Below are 7,809 nucleotides of genomic sequence, written 5' to 3'. Positions count from 1 at the left end.
TTCCAGGATGTGCTGTGTGGTTTTGGGCAGGTCAATTTAGCTTTTCTGTTTCTCTTTCCTACTTCCCCACCCCCTTAATACTTATTTGCCTGTAAAGTGCTTTGCAATATTCAGGTAAAGAATAATATAAATCATTTAAAACATTTTTGATGAGTCTTAACTTTTTAAGGAGGAATAGACAGTCAAAGAATTGTATAAAACCACACTAGGAACTCTCAAAAGATACCTCAGCTACTCATCATTGTTAAGTAGGAGGACTCTGAAATCATCTTACATCATATGATTAGAAGAAAATAAATACCTGTGAAGGATGTCTTTAACAGCTCTCAGTCTCCCTTAGGAACCCATTCCGGCACCAAACAGTAGGATGAAGTTCTGCCACGGTCTTTGTAGCAAACCAAAATCTTAGTAGAATGACAGAACTTGAGACTTAAGGACTTTAGTGGTCAGTCTAACCCCCACACACAAAGAATGCCCACTGTAAGTCACACCATAAATGGTTGTCCAGTCTCTGCCTAAAGCCTCCCCCGAAGTATCCCACTGCCCCCACCTCTCAAGGTGCATCATCTCACTTTTTCACAGAAGGTATTTCCTGACATCAAACTTAAAGTTGTCTCCTAACTTCTACTGATTGTTCTTGGTTCAGTCCTCTAGGGTCAAAGAGTAGAAGTTGAATGCTTCCTCCCCAAGATGGCCCTTTGAATACTGTAATACAGCTTGTTTTCTCTTCTCTAGGCTAAACATGGCTATTTCCTTCAATTTATCCTCATATGACACTCAAGGCCCTTCACCCTCTTGGTTTTTCCCCTCTGTTCACCCTCAAGCTTGTCAATATCTTTCTTACACTAAACACAAGACTCCAAATGAGGTCTGATGAAGGCAGAGTACAGTGGGACTTTGACCTCCCTATCCCTGGAAACTATACCCCTCTGAATGCAGCCAGAGATTGCATCAGCTTTTTTGCAGTCCAAGCTATTTTTTTCCATCTGCTATATCCCACTGTTGACGAATAATGAGCTTACAATCCAATATCCTTTCCTCCACCCCAAGTCTTTTTCAGACCAGTCTAACCATGACTTCCCCATCCTTGGGAAGTTGATATGTATTTTTTTGGTATCCAACTATAAGACTTCACATTTATCCTTATCGAATTTTTTCTTATTTGATTGAGCCCAGGATGTCAGGATCTTTTTGGATCTCTACTCTGTCATACAGTGTGTTAGCTGTCCTTCCCCAGCTTATTGTCATCTGCAAATTTGATGACCATCTTGAAGGGAGACTACAATTTCGACCTTTACAGAAAGTAGGAGAAGGATTATGCCTTTACTAGCTCTAGTGAAGGAAGGGCAGGCAGGATCTAGGACTCCTAGGCCTCCAAGAGGGGCATTAGATTGGAATTATATCTAATTACCACACATTAAAGACCTGTAGTTTAGGGTGTCAAGCCCTGAAATAAATCAAAGTCATGAGTTGAGGAAGAAAGCAACATTAATTAAGATAACTGGGTAGAAAACCTGCCACCCTGGGGGAGGTCTAGTAGATTTCCCAACCAGAGAGACCTATGAAAAAGTTTTTATAGTTTTAGGAAAGGAAGAGAAGAAGGTAGGGGAAGGAGGTAATGTGAGATAGCAAGGCCTGGTCATGAGATCCCAACAGCTCTTGGCAATATGAGCAAGGAAAACCAATTGATTCTGGCTGTTTTGTCCTTCATTCCATGAATCCCAATGGAAGGGGGCAAGTACATCAGAGGCCTAAATTCAGTTTGAGCTGGTTCTCCTACAAGGCAAAATCCCTGGATGGAAGTACCTAGGGTGTGGTTCAGCTCAACCTAATCAAACATAAATATCTTGAGAATAGAAATGTAAGACCATTATTGAAATTTTGACATTATAAGACTCATTTAAAGGTGTGGCAGTCCTTATTATATTTGATATTAATTTCTGTTAACAATTTTCTGTCAAGAGGTATGATAAAAGTTTTAGAATAAAAGCCATTTCCCTGGTCACTCATAAGGGGAAGGTAATCATCTTCTTCTTGGTTGCTTAGCTCCCTCCCACCAAACATTGGTTATACTAAAGATAATTCCATCCTGCTATTCTCTGGAGAAGCAGAAATTATAGTCTCTCTTTAATATGGCCTTCAAATTTTTAGGTGACAAAAAATGAGAGGAGGGCATCTAATATACTGCATGACAAGATGGAGATCCCCCAAATAAAAGCTTAAATATATGTACAAAAAAAGAGTAAACCTTTATATCAAAGAAATAAGTAAGAAATAGGAGAAATCATACAGATTCTAGTAGGCAGTTGAAAATACAAAGAGCAAATGAATTCTTTGACTAGAACTGAGGTAGGATCTCAGATCAAGCAAGAAGAGGTGGAAGGCTCTCACTGGAGGGAGTCTGCTCTTAGCAGTCTCTAGGATCATAGGAGCTAAGAATCAAGGGGCATGCTGGGGCCTTGCTTCCCTTCATGCTGTGAGCTTCAGGCGGAGCTCTCTAATTATTCTCTAATAATCTGAATTCATATCTCCCTCGAGTATGTGGTAGTTGGCACCTAAGACTTAGCAGTCTTAGACAATCAGGAGCCACATGACCTTATATCCACAAATTGCAGCATTCAGCATCACAGGGTTGTTCTTCAGGGAACTTCCCAACCAATCAAAGTGTATAAAGCATTACAGGACATGAAAGTTCATAGGAATAGGAAGTTCTCACCAGGAGGCTTCAAGGAAGATGATTGGTTGGAGGATATTGACCTTGAAGGATGGGTAGTATTTTAATTGGTGGATATATATTTTGGAACAGTCAAATCTACCCTTCAAAATAAAAGCAAGCCCCCCCCAACCAAACCAAGATTCTTTGCCTTCCAGGGAAGGTATGGCTGGTGGGCTACCCTGTGGCAATATCAAAGTAGCTCTCACTCTTATGACTGGTCTCTTAGTGAAGCTACCAGTATTCTAGAGACAAGACCAACTGACCCTATAGACTAAAGGTACTTTAACTGAATGTAGAGCATTTGATAGGTAACCTCACAGATACTATAAGAAGACCTCAGACACAAAATCCTTGAGGCTATGGTTTGCCCTGAGAAATATATGATGTAACTGCATTGTAGAAAGAATTAAGTCTGACCAGGGAAAGGTTCAAATGTGAAGTTGCCAGAGGGAGAGAAATTGCTTACAATGCAGAAACTTTGCACCCTGCTCCCCTTTTTGAATGTCTCTTAAAACTGTGCTGTCAGTATCTTTGTGGTTCCCAGGTGTTTGTAATTTCCTATGTGGTTCGGGATTGGGAATGTGGAACGTGGATTGGGGGTTTATTGCTCACATATCCCTTGTCATGGTTTCTGTACTATATAGCCCGATGAAGGTTGGGAGTAGCCAGGGACTTTAATCTGCAAATAGGAGCAATCCAGCCTTCCCATTTCAGGAGGGAGCTGAAAAGTACCGCAGAGTCCCACAAAAATTGAAAGGAGGTTCTATCATAGCAGCCAAGTGAATTCATCCATTTTAATTGAGAATAAAAGCCAAATTGAAACTAATCTAAAAAACAGATTAGTAAAAGTGTCTGTATACTTTGCAATCCAGTGACCTTGGCCTCCTTAATTAATAGTGCATGACACACCATCCCTGGATTCTGTGCATTTTCACCGGTCATTTCCCATGTCCAGAATTCTTTCTCTTCTCATCTCCATCTCCTGGCTTCCTTTAAGTCCTGACTGAAATCTGACCTTTTATAAGAAGTCTTTTCAAGCCTCCTTAAAGCTAGTCCCTTTCCTCTGTTGATTATCTCCACCTTATTCTGTATATTGCTTATTTTGGTTTGCATGTTGTATCTCTCTTTAGACTGAGTTCCTTGATAGTAGGAATTATTATTTTATTTTTTGCCATTTGGAGGGTAATTGGAGTTAAGTGACTTGCCCAAGGTCACATGGCTAGTTTTTGTATTAAGTGTCTGAGGCTGGATTTGAACTCAGGTCCTCCTGACTCCAGGGCCAGTGCTCTATTCACTGTGCCACCTAGCCACCCCAGTAGGAATTATTTTTACCTTTCTTGTTATTCCCAGTGCTTAGCACAGTACATAGTACATAGTAGGTACTTGAACTTAACCACCTTTTAATCTATACCAATGAATTGAACACAAGACATTCACATATTTCATACTGACAACAAAAACCCTAAAATCCAAAGTGGATACTAATAATATGACTAGCATCTAAAATAACAAAGGTTTTACTTAAATCCGACCTTAATTAAGTCATAGCTACTACTTTGACTATGTGAAGCACATGGAAAAGTGGGTTGTATAGACTCAATCTTGGCTGAATAGTAATGTATGTCACTTAGAAAGATGGCATCAGACTGAGAAAATGAGTAGTTGAGGGTTCCTAAAATAAGAATAATCCAGAGAGAAGCAAAACAGCAGTAGGAGGGCCCTTAGAATTCTATGGGAACAACTCTTCCTTGAGAAGTTGGATGGGATAAAAGTCTAATATTTGACGGGAGCCCTATTTTTGTTCCTGGTAAACCTGTGCTCATCTAGTTAAGTAACTAAGGTTTGTCAGCATATTTTAAAAAGGACAGGCCAAAATAATAATACTAATAGCTTATATTTGTATAGTTCCTTCATCTATATGGGAATGAAAGTACAAATGAAGGAGAAGCAAAATAAAGGATATTATTCAGGAAGTTCTATGAATGGAAAGGGAGAAGGGCCAGTTATATAGTAAGAGTGAAGTATAGCTGAAGGACAGCTTAATAGATTTCCATGCAATGTCAAGAAATCTAGAGCAGTGGTTTTCGAACTTTTTGGTCTGAGGACCCTTTTACATGCATAAAAATTATTGACCCCCTCCCCCAAAGAACATTTGTTTTTGTGGGTTATATTTATCAATATGTATAATATTAGAAATTAGAATATCAGGGTTAGTGTGAAAATAGGTTTTACATTTTGAACCCACTAAAAGGTTCAAAGTGGACGTCTGGGAGGCCCCAGACCATACTTTGAGAACTGTTGCTCTAGAAGAAGGTCAGCAGCAGTGAGGAGGATCTCCTGAGAAGGACTCGAAGGACTGCATAGACAAAGTGTTACAGTTGAAAAAATGTGGATTATATACATTTGATATATGTGTGTGTGTGTGTATACACATTTGATAGTAGTACATATATTAGAGAGATTGGACTTGTGCTGAGGTATTGAAGTATATGTTGTTTTAATGGTAATGGAAATTTTTCTAGATGCATAATCTTTTCTTTTGCATTTCAATTCACTTATGGTATCCACACAATTATGAGTACCAATGTTACGTTTTGAACATAAACAGCAAGGAAGGACAGGCGGGGCTAGAATCAGGAATGGCATATATAGAAGCAAAAGTATTTCATACACAAAAAATCACAAACAGTATGTAAACACAGCACCTTTAAGAACCATAAATCCAGCAGTCAAAGTCAAGGCTTTGGGATTTTAGAACAAATCCAGGTATAAATATGCAAGAGGTATTAAACTAAATAATGGTGATCATGCAGATGAAAATTAAAGCTCTCAAAGAAGAAATCTAAAAGGCAAACAAAAGAATAAAAACTTTAGGACAAATAGTGGAGACATTCTTCAAGAAAAATAGATTCTCTGAAAAATAACATCAGACTTAAAACTCTAAAATGTAATGATGGAAAAATTATTGAATAGGGGTGGCTAGGTGGTGCAGTGAATAGAACACTGGCCCTGGAGTCAGGAGGACCTGAGTTCAAATTTGGCTTCAGACACTTAACATGTACTAGCTGTGTGACCTTGGGCAAGTCACTTAACCCCAATTTCCCTGCCTTCCCCCTTCCAAAAAAAAAAAGCAAAAAAAATTGAATAATATCAAAATATAACAGAATTCAAAGTAAACACAATCTCCACCAGTTTAAGGTATTAATCTTGAAGATAGTGTATATCATCTGTGAATTGTAGATAATCATAATTTTCCCTGAACAAAAATTCCTTAAGGAAATCATGTGAGAAAATTGCCTAGAACTGATGGAAGCAAAAGGCTAAGTACAGATCACTAGAACGCACAATTTGCTGACAGAAATATCAAGTGTAGGTGGCCAAGAAATAGTGTTGTCAAGCTTTTAGTATTCATTGTTAAATAACAAATATTGTAGGCAACTAGGAGGAAGCACCCTTAGCTTTCCAAAGAAAAATACCATCAATCTTCTAAGAATATTCATTGGATATGAGAAATCAGAAGAAAAATTCGAATATGCTATTCTTTAAAAATTTTTTTAAATTTAATTTTAATTTAAAAAAATAAAAAAAATTATTTCATTTGACAAAAATTTATTCTCCTCCTCCTCCCTCATCCATCCCACTGAGAAAAAGAAAAACCAAAATCCTGATAATGAATATTCATGGTCACACAAAATAAATTTCTTTATTGGCTATGTCCAAAAAAAAATGTCTCAATATGCAATCTTATTCCATCACTTCTCTATCAGGAGATATTTTGGAGTCCTTTGGAATCATGATTGGTTGTTGGGGTTGATTAGAGTTTCTAAGTCTTTCAAAATTTGTCTTTCTCGCGGACCTGAGCACAACACCTCTGCGCCCGCACTTCCCAGGCTCTTTCTTCAGGCGCGTTGAAGAATTGTTGGTGGCGTGTGTGGTTGAAATGGGTGATTCTGATGATGATGATGACATCCCTCAGCTTTCTTCACATACCCTAGCAGCTCTGCAGGAATTTTATGATGAACAGCAGCAGCGAAAGACTGACCCTCATGAAGATAATAAATATAATATTGGGGTAATAGAAGAAAATTGGCAATTGAGTCAGTTTTGGTACAATGAAGAAACAGCATTATGAATAGCTACTGGAGTTATTATAGCTGCTGGTAAAGGTGGAAGGATAGCATGTGTCAGTGCCCCCAGTGTTTACCAGAAATTGAGAGAGTTGAATGGTGAAGACTTTTCAGTGTGTATCTTGGAATATGACAAAAGATTTGTTGTATATGGAGAGGAGTTCATCTACTATGATTACAATGATCCTTTAAATTTGCCAGAAAAGCTTACTCCACATAGTTTTGACATTGTTAATCACTGATCCACCTTACCTTTCTGAAGAATGTCTCAGAAAAACAGCAGAAACAATCAAGTATCTGACACAAGGAAAGATTCTGCTTTGCACAGGTGCCATCATGGAGAAAGAGGCAACAGAACTTCTTGGGGTGAAGATGTACAGATTTATTCCAAAACACACTCGAAATTTGGCAAATGAGTTTCAATGTTATGTTAGTTATGATTCTAGACTGAATTCTGAAGTCAGCTGTTCATGGTACTCCTATTAAAAGGGCATCTCCACCATTAAAAAAAATTTGTCTTTCTCATGTCATTATTATATAAATTGTTTTCCAGATTCTATTCACTTCATTCTGCATATTAACTGATTCATCACTTCTTATACAACCAGTATTTATATAGCACTTGAAAGTTTGTGAAGCAGTTTGTGTACACTAACTAATTTGATCTTACAGTACAATAGTAGCCCGTTATATTCATATGCCACAGTTGGCTCAGTCATCACACAATTGATAAGCTTCCCCTTAGTCTCCAGTTAATGTTCTCTTTTTGAGATCAGATTAATATTTCAGTCTCTTTGTTAATTTGGACCATGATTCTTGATATCACTTCTCTCAAAATGTGAATGGACTAAATTTCTAAATAACATAAGAATGTAACAATGAATAATGAATAAGAAAAAGTCCTCCAAAATTTGCTGCACATCAGAAATACATTTAAATTACAGTGATACATAGAGTGAAAATGAA

At 37.8% G+C, this 7,809-nt stretch overlaps 1 pseudogene; it reads left to right on the top strand.

Moving 5' to 3' along the window:
• The first annotated feature begins 6,656 nt into the window (after positions 1-6,656).
• On the top strand, positions 6,657-7,344 carry LOC138170065 (EEF1A lysine methyltransferase 1 pseudogene; annotated as a pseudogene).
• Positions 7,345-7,809: the final 465 nt, after the last annotated feature.

The sequence above is a fragment of the Petaurus breviceps genome, unplaced genomic scaffold (genome assembly GCF_028583685.1).
Source record: "Petaurus breviceps papuanus isolate PSGF00001 unplaced genomic scaffold, PetGlider_PUasm1.0 38, whole genome shotgun sequence".
In the NCBI taxonomy this organism is placed as follows: Eukaryota; Metazoa; Chordata; class Mammalia; order Diprotodontia; family Petauridae; genus Petaurus; species Petaurus breviceps.
This window is presented reverse-complemented; position numbering and strand designations above follow the sequence as displayed.